The 13698-nt window shown below is 38.8% G+C and overlaps 2 long non-coding RNA genes across 3 annotated transcripts in view; one reads left to right on the forward strand and one right to left on the reverse strand.

Moving 5' to 3' along the window:
* The window catches only part of LOC137468617 (uncharacterized), a 154671-nt gene that overhangs the window by 71550 nt on the left and 69423 nt on the right, over positions 1-13698 (reverse strand). The window lies entirely within an intron of this gene.
* Positions 6636-7974, forward strand: LOC137466003 (uncharacterized). The gene is made up of 2 exons (XR_010994948.1): positions 6636-6843; positions 7584-7974. It is a non-coding gene; the product is annotated as an uncharacterized lncRNA (long non-coding RNA).

The following is a 13698-nucleotide window of genomic DNA, read 5'->3' on the forward strand; positions in this document are numbered from 1 at the left end:
AGAGAAAAACAATCATTTAACTCCTCTATGTGTCTCCATCCTTTGCTGCTTTCATAAGATCAGTTCATGTGTCAAGTCTCCTACTTTATGTTCCTTTTTGTCCTTCTAGACAAGAGTTTTTCACAAGGTGGAACACCAGATTGACAGAATTTCCAGCAAGAATGGCAGGTTTTCTTTTTTTTCCTACAAAACCCTTAGGAATTATTTTTATTCCTCCAGCACCCACAGCACAACCAACCAAAGAAATCCAATACTCTGGAAAGGACAATGTTTGACATGAGCAGAAGTTCATATTGATAGATTCCCTATGGCCATTTTCCTTTTGCAGATAAATCACTCAAATCTCTACAGTCTCAGGAAAGGCTGAACTTGTGGAGAACATCTCCATCTCTTAAACAGACACAGTTATATGAAAATCTCTTCCTCTTCTAATGCAGATTTTGAATGGATTACCTGAGTTTTCCAATAAAAAAGGATCTAATTCAAAAGGTAATCAAGGTTTGGTTATATTGTGGAATTTATGTTTGGTACCTTTAATAAACCCATTTACTAATGCTTGGTCTGAGGACATGAAACTAAAAATGCCTTCCTTTGATGTCACTGATTTTTGAGAATGTATTATTCAAGGAACAAACACTCCTTTTTATGGAGATCCTATCCTAGTAAACACATCTGTAGCTTTTGATGAACAAAAAAAAAAAAAGAAAGAAAGAAAAAGGGAATAAAGAATTTTAATCCTTCAATTGCACAGATATCCTACATTTGGCAAGCAGTTTTAGGCTCCAGCCAAGTTCTGATGACTGAGAAAGATTTCTGTGTGAGCTTCATTAGTAAGAGGACTTAGTACTATAAATCCCCTGGATACTGACAGAAAATAAAATTATCCATGCCTGCTAAAAGGGATTGGAATGGAAATATCTGAATCTGAGATAAATATTGGAAAGGTAATTTGCCATCTCTTTGCTAAAAGCACAAATTATATGTTCTGTCTTTAGTCTTTCAAGCAAGGAGGGTGCATCCAACATTCCTGAACAAAATCCTTCCAACACACAGCAAGATTTGCCTGGAATTATGGATATTATTTGTGGATATAAGTAGTGAATATATTCCACTCTTGATGGCCATTGCACCTTCCTCTGACAGAATTTCCTGACTTTTTGGGTAGGTGTCCCAGATCTGGCAGAGATAATGAATTTTCTCCCTGGTAGCTGATCTGTTTTGAATTTAGGATGAGAATGGTGTTGATAATGATGCTTTAGTTGCTGTCAGGGTTAAACACTTGTCGCTTCTAAAGCTGTCACCACAGAACTTGTCACCTCCAAACTCGCTCCTCTCCCTTCCCCAGAGCTCTTCTCAGCAGCCCATGGCAAGGATCCCACAGAAGACACAGAAATAGGACATTTCTGGGGTTCTGCCAGGGTCCCAAATTTAGGATTTTTAACACATAGGACAAGCCAATGGCGCTTGTACTGGGCAGGCCTGCAGCAAATTTCACGTGTCCAGCCACAGCTCAGTCACCACCCCTGAGCACAGATTGCAGTTCTCAGGTGATTTTGACTCATTGGTTTATTCCACTGACCTGTTATTCTGCAGTGAAATTGTTCTGAAATACTAAATTTGTGAATCAGAGTGAACGTTCATTGGAGCATTTACAGCCCAGTGCCATGCCATGGGTTTTTTTTCCTGAAACAAACCCAGACAAAAGAAAAATTGAAAGAAAAAAAAAAAGAAAAAAACCATCAGAATGCAGTAAGTTTTCCTTATTTTCTCTCCAATTTTTACAGAGCAGAATCTTTTAGAGGAGTAGCCAAAGGGAATAAATGAATTAAAGACACAGCTTTCCATTGTTCCAGTTCTAACTGAAACAAAATGAAAAGTGATACAGAAAACATCCAAACTCCTTCCAGAGCAACTTTTGCTGCACCAACAGAGCTGATGTTTATTTAAATATTGAAGGGTGGATAACAGAATAAAATTACCTAAAGCATTTTGTTGCATGTTGACACAATCTTATTTAACTCAATATCAACAAAACTCAAACACACGAAGACAAAAGCAGTTTAAGAGAGACTTTAAATAGAAGGAATAATAAACAGCATTTATGTAAAGAAGATGAAGTAAATATTTTTAGGATTTAAATGTATTTAATGCCCTAAACAATGTTGGTTTATGTACAAATTCATTATAAATTCTAGGTATGGGGATTGTGTTGTTACATTGCGGGAACTTAAAAGGAAAAAAAGAGAAAAAATTGAAACTGGTGTGACTGTATCACCCATAAAGCTGTGCCATAAATGTACAATCCTAACATTCATGGCATCATAAATCAGAATTATATTGATATTGAATTAGGATGATGGAAAGTAACAGGGGTGAACTAGCATGGGTAGAATGAATTAGGCAAGATGGTAACAAAATAATGGAAAAGTAGGAACATGGAAAATATGATGCCTGCAATAGTTAGGTAATGTATTGAAAAGCAGAGCAGATGAAAATTGTGTATATACATACATTAAAAAATTCTCACAGTTGCTGCCAGGAACCTTAATTTTGCCCAGAGCCATGGATTATTAATAAAATAGCCCAATCTAAACACAAATAAATCCATTGTGTTTGGAAGATGAAAGAATTATAAATTGTTGTAAAATACCATTTCTCTGAATTGAGCAGCATCCAAGTCAACTTTATAAGCAACAGCTGTGAAAAAATTTGCATGGCAAAAAAGCAAAAAAAAAAAAGAAAAAAAAAGAAAAAAAGAATTCAGAAACAAAAGCAACCACACAGTTGGGGAATAGATGTTCTGGGCTGTTGCTCTCTTGGCTGCCGAAGCAAATATTTGGTGTCAACATGGACAAATAAATATTGTATGTCTGAGTCACCATTTCAAGCACAGAACTGCTCAGTCAATGGCAATGTGTATTAACAGGATTGCAATTCTTTCCCAGCATTTTCAATGTATAAGCAAGAGCCTTCAGGAAAAAGAAACAATAGAGGCTGTCCATGTGTAAAATGTGAGGGGAAGGTTTTGGACTGCCATCAGTGTTGCTAACTTTTACTATTTAGATGGGTACTACTTCTTAAGGTTTTTAAACAGGTGCCTCTGCTTGAATTAAGGTGCAAATGAAGTCAATAGTGTGGAATTTTTTTTAATAGTAAATGTGAAAGATTGAGATAAAGTGAGAAATAGAAAAAGAGGTGGTGAGTGGAGAGAAAGAGAGTGGCAGAAATGGAATAAATAGAAAATATCACCACTCCATGGATCCTAAGTAGCTGTTTTTCTCTTATTGTTGTTGTTGAGTTATAGTGGGCAAATGGCTTAAACAGTTGTACAGATTCCACAATGATTTTATTCTTTTTTTTTCCCCTCCCCAAGCCTTCATTACATCACTTGGTGCTCTCTGGTACCAGGCTGATGAAGGAATAAAAGTCATTGCTAAACTCTCCAGAATGCTGAGAATGCTTTCACTTTCCATTTTATGGCCAGTCTGCATTTATATTTGACAATTCTGGTTCAAGAAAACTGTCCATGTTGACTGGGTAAGCAATTATTTTCTGGTAAAATGAGTTCAGAATCAGTATAAATTCATAAATTCAATTGGGCTTCCTGAGTCTGCAAACTGACAAATCTCTATTTTTGGTGGTTTAATAATTTACAGACAGCAAGTAGATTTCATCTCAGAAAATCACAAGAAACAGGATTTTCATGCACATGACACAGCAAAACAACTTCACCAACAAATCAAGACCAAAACACTCTCACAGGGATAGTCCATCTTCATAAAACTAGGGGGTATCATTCTTAAACAGGAAAAAAGCAACATTTTTTCTCAATAAAAATTATGCTAGCACATTCTTTTAATCTCAGGAGATAATTCCTTTAGCCTCCTAGCAATTGTATGCCATCCTTTTTCTTGTACTTCTGCATAAGCTCATGAAACAAAACATTTTACATAGAAACCTGGACATCTGACACCAGAATAGTATCAACAAAGTTATGAATATAAAAGAGTTTGACAGAGGAAGCAAAGGGCAATTTCAGTAGCAGACAGCACTTCATTAGTTACATGGGTGTCTACAGCATCTTTGCAAAACAAGGAAGAAGAAGAAGGAGTGCAAGTCTAAATTTGAAGAAGTAAAGCTGTTCTGTTTTATTTTTGCTGTACAAAATCTCCAGTGTTTTCCTAAGTCCTGTGGGGCCCGGGACTGAGAAATCCATACTCAGATCCCCACACTCCTTAAAGACTGAAACTTAATGAAATATATTCCATAAATATAGTGGGGTTTTTTCTCCCAAGTTTTCCCCGAGTCCTTTGCAGATGATGCTCTCTAACAGTTGTGTCTTCCCAACCCCTTTCTAAACACTGAACAGGAATTATCCTGAATTTCCCTTACGTATTTTGAAGCCTATTCTGCAAGGAAATGAAGCTCTCCATCTATTCCCAGGATTTTCACAACTTTCCTACACAGTTCCCTGCTCAGGACATTTTGAGCAGCTCAGCCCAGCCTCGGATCTCAGGGTAACAGAGCTGCACATTTGTTTGCCATTCATGGAAAGCATAAACAGCTGAGGCTTTAGGAAGTCTATTCACAAGCACAAGAGCCTGACAATATTGGGTACATGTGGACATTTCTGAAACATCCAGCAGCTAATTCAGAGCTTTCTGGAGCCATCACAGAAGCTACACATTTTTACAAAATAATCTGTTCCTTTCCATTACCTCACACTCTGCTTGCTACAGGGATTTCAATCTGGGCTCATCCTTATTTGTGCAGGGGAAATTAAGAGGAGGAGTCAGGGGCTGCTTTTAGCACTTCTGCAGAATCCTAACCTTGCCATGAGAAGTTCTTTAAGACACTCTTTTGCCAGGTCTCTATAGCCTTTAAGTTTGTTTGAATACAGATGGGATACAGGAAGAGTTTCTAAGAAATCAGTGTCCCCCAGTTCACTCCACAGGGACAAAACCCCAGGGATATTTGTTCTGGTTTTACATAATTGCCTTTGATCTGTATTAGTCACAGTTCCTCTAAATGTTTTTACCTTAGACATCGCTAATTTCTTCTAATTCCAGACATTTCTGAGGGTTCTCAAAGTGTTACCCATAATTGGTAGAAACAGGAATGGAAAGCTGGGCAGCTCCTTTGCCATTGCCTCTGTGCTGGGTAGAAGGCCCATCCCTCATCCCACACAAAGCATTGAAACTCCTTTATTTCTGCCATTTTTTCAGGATTAGGAGATGGTGGAGTGCAAGGACGTTCTTACAGTCCTGTCCTTCTGCACTGATGTTAGGGATGATGTGCAGACTTGGAGCAGCCACCTTCTGAAACAACTCCTGGGGGAAAAACCTGTGTGCCTTACAGGACAATTCTTCATTCCTCTTTCAAAAACAAGGTGAGAATGGAAATTTTTATTATTGCTTGCAGCCATGATGAATGTGACAATTTCCCCTTTTTGGAATGTCAATGAAGAGGAAATAAACCTTTGTGGGGACCACAAACACCACATTAAGGGGCTCTGGCAAGGTCTCAGAGGGACTAGAAACATTAATATGTCAGATATTCACAGGGAAGTTTCTTTTGAGAGGAGCTGGCTGTCTCTAGCATGAACAGTTAGATTCAATAACAATGCCTGTTGCACCCTTTAGGGCAAAAAACTTCTCCTGGTGCTTTTGCTCTAAATGAATTTCAATCAGATACAAATATTCCTTCCTTATTGACGTACAACACTCTTTTTTGAATCTAAAATCCAATGCTTCACTCATAAAATTGTCACCTTATTTGGTTTAAAGAACACAGGTGTTTGATTTTGCTTAAAAGTTTTTAAAGTTGCTAAAGATTTTATGTAAACACACCTGTAACCTCAGGTGAAAAAAAGCCTCATCATATATCAAAGCATCCCAGAAAAAAAGATCAAATCACTGATATTTATGTTGAAACTGCAGATAGGCAAATGTTAGTCTTTTCTGTACAGGCAATTTAACATATAGGCACAAGAATGCACCTAACACTAAAATTTAAATTTAAACTCAGATTCCCTTTGAGTAAAAATTGAATTTTAGGAAATGAAATCCTGCTGCAGGTGGGAATGAGGTTTGTTGGCCACCACATAGGATGTAAAGTAGGTGCTGACATGTGACTCACAGACTTAAAGAGTGGTAACATTAAAACTCATTTTACATTTCTGAATATTCTGAACAGAAAGACATCTTGCATTGAAGCCTTCAAAGTACCTTTCTGATGAAAGAATGCACAGCTTCTTTAGAAAAGGGCTTTGTGTGATTTAAGGCCTGTTTTCTCTTTGATAGTCAATAAGACTGAACTGCTTCTGAAACATTTCCTCATTTCTTTTTAAGTGAAGGCAACTGGCTGGAGCCAACTCTTCATTTCTAAACAAGCCACTCTACAAAGATTCTTAAATGAACTTAGAGGATTCTTAAATGAATGTAGAATCCCAGAGGGAGGAAAAAGCAGGGAAGATTAGAGAGAGGGGTGTACTCTGAAGCACTACCTTTTCACACTGAAAAAGCTGGACTGAAGCTATAAATAACTATTTAACGCTAGTGAATTTTTGTATGAAATGATTTAAAAACTTTATATATGAAGCTGCACCAATTGCCAGAGTGCATTGAAAGAATTTTTTCCATTGTCTTCAGGTTTCACTCCATAGGCTCTGTGTGACCTCACATCTGTTTCCATACTGAGTTGCCATGGAGCTTCCTGGTGATGGAAATCTCGAACAGGCTGAGACAGAAAACATGTACGTGGATCAGTATCCTGGAAAATGTGACTGGATACCTTTTGACTTCCACCGGATAGAGCAGAATTAAAATGAAATCCAGCAAAAAGGTACATGCACGCTCACCTGATGTTGAAATTAAAGCAAGGGAAGGGGATATTTGCTGAATAAGAATATGGCACATGAAATTATACTCTTATTTATGTCAGTGGAAGGTCTAGCCCAAAAACAACACCTATTTGTTAAAGTAATTCACTCATAAGTGGCATAATTTCACACTACAGTTTTACAGAGCAAAGTCCCTCCTTTTTTCATTGTCTCTAATTGTGCAAAAACAATATTAATCATGACAGGAAAAAGTGCTCACAGTACATAAGCAATGAAAATGGCAATTCTGAGGTGGGCAACGGTGAGGCCTGAAATCAAAAGCCTATCTTTGAAAAATACTGAGGTGTTTTTGTTGTAGCAACAAGTCAAGAGAATAGGGAATAAGGAAGGAAAGTAATTTAATGTCTTATCTACATCCAGGATTCTATCTTCTATTTTGATATCCCTTATTAAATCCACAAACAGATGCAACCATTTTATCTGTTTCTCTGTTTTATCTGTTTCTTCTTTGTTCTAAACAAAGTTCAGTCAAAAGATGCCTGGGAGAAAGTGCATTTCCATTTCCATTTACCAGGGAGGATCAGACCACTGAGATTCCCTCCTTCATTCCTCCTCCTGCTGGAGACTGAAGGAGGAATGAAGGAAGCAGCAAGACCTAACACCACCTCCTAGGATCCTGCAAACTGCTCTTAACTGTATGCAAATTCTGCCTCATTCTGCCTCAGTACTGGTTTAATTACAGCCCTAAATGCTGGCCTTGCTTCAAAGGAGCTCTCCAAAGAGCTGGGCTGAGTTCTGAGTGTCCCACCTCGAAGAGCATCCCCACAAAGGATGAAGGATTTATGAGTCTGGATCTCACCCAAACCAAATTTGGAAGGCACCACTCAAATTTGCTTTGAATCCCCCATTCCATGCAAACCTGTTGAAAATCCAGGTGAATCAAAACCGTGCAAAAACCCGTTTCTGTATCCTCTTGTGAACCCACACTAATTCAGCATTTCAAATCCATATTAAATAAATTCACGTGGCTCTACAAGGGCAGGGACCTGGCCCTGCAAAGGCAGAGGCCTAACTTGGTCATTTTGGAAAGAAATTCAATAGGAAATAAAACTGCAATGTAACATCTTGTCTAACACCAAAACTGTGTTTAATCTCTATGTCTAAGGATAAGATTGTTTTCCTTTCCTTTTTTCTCTGATGCAGAATTGATATTTGAACAAGAGCCAACTGAAAATGAGAAGTTATGTGGTATGAATGTCATAATCTTTGATGAATGAAAACTTCAGTGGATGCAAATCATGCTTTTAAAGGTATTTGAAAGAAAAAAACAAACAAAAATCATCTTGATTAGGCATGGGCCTAAAAATGTAGAAGATTCATATAATTTGTTATAGCATTTTCCAGTAGGATGGCTCCTCCTTTATCCCTTTGCCACAAAATATTACTGGGAATCACTTTATATTTTTAAATGCAGGTTGTGACACTCTTTTCCTCCTCTTTCTTTTCTCTTTTCTCTGTCAGATGGAATCTCATCCTGCAAATCTTTATATTGCTTTAATATCGAATGGAGTGAGCTTTACTAAAGAAGAAGCAGATTGCTGGACTCTCTTTGGAGTAAGTTCCATTAGCACTTAATCCAGCTGCCATGCACTACATCATGATGTCACCCAGAATATAATAAGAAAGACTAAAATGTGAATATTTTTACACTCTATGTTTTTAAGGCTGCAGCCTTGATGGCTTTAGCAGACAGGGACTCATTATATTTATTACCTCTGATATTTCTTTAGCTGCCTAGAGCTGATTTAAATTCAATATTTGGAACCGTATTTTCTAATATTAGGAAATGTGCTAAAGCCTCTTTCTTTCCACATCACACTTTGTAACTTATTGCTTTATTTCCAGCCTGTCTGATATTGACAAATACTACACAAATTCTGAATCCAGGGACCCAAATATACTCTGTTATGTTGTCCAAAGAAGAAAAATTTGGCCTAATGCTGTTATTTTCATTTGCTGTATGAATGTTCTACTTAAAATATTTTAGGAGCAAAAAATTTTGTGCCTGCAGCTCTTCCAAATATCTTGATAAAATTGATGTCAAACTTGGTTTCTGCATGGTGGCATAGCTGGATCAGATCCCAGGGGATTATGAGGAAAGAAACTGCAGTGGGAGACATTTTAAAAGTTGATTCTCAGAGTAAAAGATATTTAAGAGTTCACCTGCACAGTGAACACAGCAAAACCCCAGGAAATGGCATCCACAGGTGCTGTGCTCCAAAACACCCCAAACAGAGAGGCACAGATTCCCTACAGGCATGGAATAAGTGTTGGCACCTCTTGCAGAAGTTTTTTTTTTTTTGGACATTCCAGCCCAGCAGATGCCACATAAAAGTTCCTTAAGAAAACAGTTAGATAAGATCTATTATGATGTTAAATCTGAATACAAAAACAGGTTGCCTAAGGCAATGGGAGGCAGATAATGAAAGACCGTGTGGGAGTGGCTGAAAATAGGTTTGTAGACTTAAAACAATAATTTAGAAATCTAGTTCTTTTTATAATAACACTAAAGGTGGAGGAAAAACAAAACAAACAACAATCCACTGGAACAATTGCTGTGTTCTCTAAAGTGGGGCAGGGAGTCATAGTTTTTATCAATACAAAATAATCCAAGATTCTGATTAAAAACTAAAACCATTCCCCAAAAGGATAGTAATGAAAATGTACCAGCTTGTCTCAAAGTGTGGTGGATTTGTCAAGAAATCTTGCTTTTAAATATCTTATCTTGCAAATGGTTTGCTTTCATTTCATTGGTGATTTTAGGGAATAGCTGTCATTTATGGCAAGGAAAATAAACTTGGTGTGTGAATGGTCTGATATTGAAAATTGAGGTTGCATTGTGGAAAGATCCATGCAGATGCTTTGCATTAACATTAACATCAGTATTCATTTAGTGAAAGCCAATGCATGTGTAGAACTCTGAGTAAATGACCCAGTATAGGCAAAAGATCAAATTAAATTTATGAGCTTTAGTGATGATAGAAAACCCTATTGTTTTGGTTTTTATTTTTAAATTTCATTTTTCAATGTCTTAAACTTGTTACCGTGTTTATTCCTAACCTAGAAGAGAGAAAGTGGCATAAAAAGATATTATAAAAATGTCCCAGATTCCCAGCAGATTAAACCTTTATCAGTGGCAGTGAGGAGACCACCCCAAGTGGTTTATGATGCAAACTGCTCGAGAAGAGAGGTTTAGGTTAAAATTTTGGCCTTGTCCATGTAATTAAACTTCTGTCCACCTCCTAAAACTGCACATTCTTTATGTTCAGTTCTTTAATTGCTTTGTGCTTGACCTCATGAAGATAGACCACATAAATCTGAGCCTCTGCATTGCTGAAATCAGCAGGTTTGTGGGATCAGGATCTTGCTTGGAGGGACCTGTTCCTTCCACAAGGAGAATTATCTCCATGTGGGAGATCTGAAGCAGGCTTGAGGTTGAAAACACCCTGGGCAAACCATATTCCCAAAGCTGTGCAGGCACCTTGGGCATCTTTGGGAGATCTCAAAGGTCCATTTAATCAATTAGGTTTTAATGACCCCGCTTGTTGGTCTAGAGGATATGGGATGGAATTTCTCACTGGATCAGAGAAGAATAATTAATAAACATTAATTCCCAGCTAGGGTTAAACCAATACAGCATGAAGTAGCTGCAAGGTTTATGAAGGATGAGAGAGTAAACCAGAAATTGCAGCAAGCTGCCCATGGGGAGAGGCACAACCAGCAACAAACTGCTCTGCTCACTTCCCTGGGTCTGCTTCATCAGTTACCACCAACTCCAAAGGATTTGTTCCTGTTTATGTTTTAATTGTGAAGGTTAATAATCTAATTTCTAGTTTAGAAAGACCTGCTCAATCACAAAAATCATAGAATGATTTGGGCTGGAAGGGACCTTAAGCTCAACCAGTCCAACCCCCTGCCATGGCAGGGACACCTCCCACTGTCCCAGGTTGCTCCAAGCCCTGTCCAGCCTGGCCTTGGGACACTTCCAAGGATCCAGGGGCAACCACATCTGCTCTGGGTACCTGTGCCAGGGCCTCACCACCCTCACAGGGAAGGATTCCTTCCTTTTATGTGATCCTAAACAAAGCTGAAGCCCCAGGTTTGACTTAGTGAAGTGTGTTCTTGAGGATGTCTGTAAGGGCAGCTTCTTCAAACCTTCCAGCTTTGTTACTCAGGGAAAGATCAAACAGCAGCAGCAACATCTTTAAGTACTACTGAACTTCTGGACTTTCCATTGCTGCACGAAAATCAATGCACACCAATGGTGTGAAATCAAATTAATCTATTTTCCACTGAGTTAAAAAACCTGAGGGGATACAACCCTAGGTGGGCATTTAGCAATGTATAATTACCTTAGAAGTGTTAATGCACTCCTGTGCAAACACAGGCCGCTAAATTGCAGCTTCATCTCTTGAAGGAGGCAAAACACCATTGCTTATTGTACTTTGGTGTTAGAAATAACCTCAGCTTTAACTGTTACCTTCTTGTTTTTGTGTCCTTTTTGCCTCTGAAAGCGAGAACACTCTTCATGCTCCACACCAGCATCCCTGCAGGACCTGCTCTGAGTGAGGCTGTGGGAAATCCAGACAGCTCACCACGGTGGAGAGGTGACCTCCCTCTAAAAGCAAACAGCCCCTTTTGCCAGCAAGGATTCCACTAAAATGGAACCCCACTGAAATGGAATCCCACCAAATCCTGGACGTGTGCTTTCCTTGGCTGCAGCATGGGCAGCCTGCCCTGCACTTGGGAAATTGTTACAGGAGCAATTTTCGCTGCTGTGAATCGCACTGGAAATGTTTTCTATGGTCTGGCACTTCATGTGATGGGCCCACAGATAAATGACCCACCTCTAAACCCAAGTCAATCCTTCCCTGCAATTATTCAGGAAAAGCCACACTTTTTCTACAGAAATCAGGTGAAATAATGTCAGTTCTGATTTCTTCTGTCTTCTGGATGTCCATTAAGGCCACTAATGACATAAACTACTTCTATGGTAATATGTATATAAACAGCATCCCTAATTTCTGTTTTCTCTGTGAAATCTGGATATAAATTGCTGTTAAATATAAATATCCCTTTAAATAAATTCAAAACTGGTGGACAGAGAACATTTTTCAGTTTCCTACAAAAGAAAGGACAATGAATGTAATGACAATGGACAATCATAGGTTGTCCTTTCTCTATGCAGTTTAGTGGGGAAAAAGATGTGCAAAGTATAAAGTTAAATATTTTTCTATAGCTATTGAAATAATTATTAAAAAACAAAATATGAACTAAATTAATAAAATCCATATTGCAACTTGCCAAGTCACTGCATCCACAGAAGAATTAAAAAACAAAACAAAACAAAACAAAACAAAACAACAAAAACCAAAAGCCAGAGGACAGCTGCTATGTTTGAAGTTTGGTGGGAAAACAGCACTTTGTGTATTTTCAGTGGCTGATGACTTATGTTAAAGACAGACTGAATTCAGGTGGGCTCAAGCTGCTGTGTGAAAACCAGTCAAGCAAAGTACAGAGACTTCCATAACTCCCTAATGAGATGACTTTTTCTCTCTCCTCAAAAACCCTAGAAAATAGCAAAGCTGCAAACACAGACAAACCAACCTACACACAAATAAATACAAGAGAAATGTCCCTTCCCAGACATTTTCCACTGCTCCAGTATTGTCCCTTGCTGTATCAAATCTCACATTGTAAGAAAACACGTCAAACCCAGTAGAAAATAAAGGCATTATCAGCATTGTTCCTGTAAAAGTGTCTTGCAATAGAGGAATTAATTTCTCTTACAAACTCACACGCTCACAGGAAACTCTCCTGGGATATGATCCCTTGCTTCAGCGCACTCCATAAAGGGGAGGAATGACAGCAGGTGGATAATTCCTGGAAGCTGCCCTGCCAAAATGAAGTTCCCCACATCCTGTGAGCCACGTGGGTATGAGGTTTTTTTCCCCCAGTGAGAAAGGCATACTGACTTCTGCAGATGAACTCCTTTTCCCCAGTGCTAAACCCACGTCAGCATCGCTCCTTTGCTCTTTTACACCTGCTGGAAGTCACGCTGAGCATCAGCAGGATTCCAGGCATGGACAGAGGATGGACAGACAAACTGCTGTTTAGAAACATTCAAACTGAACTCAGAAGCATGGGAGGGACAGAGAAATTGCTGGGTTTCAAAACCTTCAAATCGATCTCAGCCTTCTCCATCCCCTCCTGCTGTCGGACACCTGATGGCTCCAGCAAAACCTCACTGTCTGAATGCTCCCTGGAAGCAGGCATAGGATGTTTTGGGACCCTCATCTGAGTGTCTGGAGAACTTGTGCACCCTCTAATCTGCTTTTTTGGTTATCCTGATTGCCACATGCAAACCCAGCTGGCTCACACGGGGTGTTCCTTCCTCAGCCCTTTGCAGGGTTCCCTCACTGGGAGGCCACTTGCCAATCAAAATTAAATTCCAGCCTCGTTCTCCCAGTGACTCAGAGCTACCCACCAGAGACTCAAGGAAGGTCAAACAAGATTTATCCTTTACAGCTTAACTGAAAGTGTCTTTTCCTGCCAAATACCTCTGTTATGTCTATATGGCCCAGATCTCCATCCTCAGTTGTTTATTTACAGATACCAGCAGTGCCACAGGCAATTACCTTTAAACATCCTATAGCAATGCTTGATAAATAGAAAGATATTGTGTCTGTGGAGGCTTTCTTCTAACATTTTAAGTATTGCTTAAATGCTTTTAAAAGCTTTTTGCTCAATCAGGCCCCAAGAAAAAGATGAGATTGCTTCCAATTTGAATAAGGAAG

The sequence above is a fragment of the Anomalospiza imberbis genome, chromosome 2 (genome assembly GCF_031753505.1).
Source record: "Anomalospiza imberbis isolate Cuckoo-Finch-1a 21T00152 chromosome 2, ASM3175350v1, whole genome shotgun sequence".
Taxonomy (NCBI): Eukaryota; Metazoa; Chordata; class Aves; order Passeriformes; family Viduidae; genus Anomalospiza; species Anomalospiza imberbis.